At 44.5% G+C, this 2,147-nt stretch overlaps 1 pseudogene; it reads right to left on the reverse strand.

The window, feature by feature from the left end:
* Positions 1 to 765: 765 nt before the first annotated feature.
* Positions 766 to 1,917, reverse strand: LOC103738738 (annotated as a pseudogene).
* Between the last annotated feature and the right edge of the window lie 230 nt (positions 1,918 to 2,147).

Raw genomic sequence — 2,147 nt, forward strand, 5'->3', positions numbered from 1 at the left:
TCCTTTTTTTTTTTTTTTTTTTTGTAATGCTACTCGTATACTTCCTTAATTCTTTCTTATCCCCATCCAGAAACAATCTCACCAGAATTTAGTATTATTACAGGTGAGCTGCTAATTTACACACAGACATCCACATGCAAGTGTACATATTACAGACATGCACAGTTTATGCTGGTAAATGAACCCAGGGCCATGCTAGGCAAGCACATTGTCACTGAGGTACATCCCTAGGCCGGAGGTAATGACTTCGTAAGAGTAATTCCCTCAGGAGTATCTCGTTAAATATATGCATCCCTTCACAAGTTTAGAGTAACTAAGTTTTTCTTTGCAAAGAAAAGATAGTAGGCCATTGTAGCTAAGGGAAAAAGTCAGAGTTGATCTTTAAAAGTAAATCAGCACAGTTTAGACTTATAATTGAGCCTAGAAAATTTGCTTGATTAACAATGATGTCTGTTTGGTGCTAGGCACATACACATATTTTATTCTTTTATTCATTTATTCGCTATTCATATTTTTAAAATATAATGTTCAACAAATATTTCTGAATACCAAATCATACTTTTTTTGAGGGTGGGGGTCCTCTCTGTAGCCCCAGCTATCCTGGAACTCACTATGTAGACCAGGCTGGCCTCGAACTCACAGAGATCTGTCTGCCTCTGCCTCCCGAGTGCTGGGATTAAAGGCATGTGCCACCATGCCTGGCCCTAAATCATACTATTTATTAACAGATTTAATTCACTTTATTTTTTTTTCTCATATAAAAACCTATGTACTGGTCACAGCTGGAACCTGGATCCTGTGCACCAAGACTCTGGTGTGAGTTTTCACAAGATGGTCAGTGAATTCCTGATAGGGAGTCTTGCTGAAGATAGTCTATTTCCAGGTATCAGGCAGCTATAGGTGTTGAAGATGGCATCAAAGGTGGCCTTGGGGAAGCTGCCTGGGATGGCAGTGCAACTTCTGACTAATATGTAGCAGTCATCAGTACCAGCCATCAGAAGCTTCTTGGGCACGGGAGCAGAGATGATGCCATTGCCTCTCGGAGCAGGGATAATGTACACCAGTCCAGAGCCATAGCGGTCTATTACCTTGCATGAGATGGTGTGAGGTTTGCCTTGTTTCCCCAGTAGCCTCTCCACACAGGGACAAGGGAAAGCTTGGCCAAGGTGATGGCCCCTCAAATGGCAGTGGCTACTGTTAGGTTCCTGGCAGGCTCCTAAAATGGTGGTGCAGCACCCAACATTCTAAACCAGTGTTCGAACTTACCCCTGGGCAAGTCCCTCTGCTTGTTGGGAGTCCAACCAATCCTGAGGTAAACTGCCCAGCCTACATCATGGAAAGTTACCCAGCCACCTAACTACCTACAAAAGATGTCTGATTCCCCCCACCCCTGTTTCCTTACTCCCCAAGAGGCAGCCCAGCTGTGTGCTCTCAAATAAACGCCCCCCCCAACCCCCGTGGAGTTGGCTGGTCAATGATCTCCTCTGCTTCACTTCCATACAGTTACCTCCTTGGAGCACTTAACACCCATAGCAACATGACCATTGTAGTCCCCAATGGTGACAAAAGCCTTGAATCTGGTCTGCTTCTCAGCCAGAGATTGCTTCTGCATTGGTGTAATCTTTGAAACCTCATCTTTAAGGGGTGCTCCCAGGAAAAAGTCAATAATCTCAGATTCCTTAAATGAGCAGGAAGAACAAGTAGATCCCTCCAGGGACCTGATCTTCATGTCCTTGACCAAACAGCCTTGCTTGGTGACTGGGATTCACTCCTTGTGTTCAGCTTTGCCTCCAGGAGCTCCACAGCCCCACTGCAGCTGGGAGACTGATACAAAGTCCTCGGTGGAAGCTGCTGTGGCCTCCAAGTCTGGGCCCCAGGTCCTCCAGGCCCTCCTCCTGCACTGGCACCATCCTCCATTGCTCAAATCATATTCTTATTCTAATTATAGAACTATAATGATTAATATGTTATGATCTATACACCCAAAGAGCTTACAAGATAACAAGGTACTCAGTAAAACATCTTTGAACAAGTACTTACTGAACATTGACAATGCACCAGACACTTGTGGGTGGAGATCAAAGCAGATGAAAACCCTTGCTCTTCTGCGCTATGTTTTACAGCAGGAATCTCATTATGATAAAGAT

Source organism: Nannospalax galili, unplaced genomic scaffold (genome assembly GCF_000622305.1).
Source record: "Nannospalax galili isolate Female #2095 unplaced genomic scaffold, S.galili_v1.0 scaffold518, whole genome shotgun sequence".
Lineage (NCBI taxonomy): Eukaryota > Metazoa > Chordata > Mammalia > Rodentia > Spalacidae > Nannospalax > Nannospalax galili.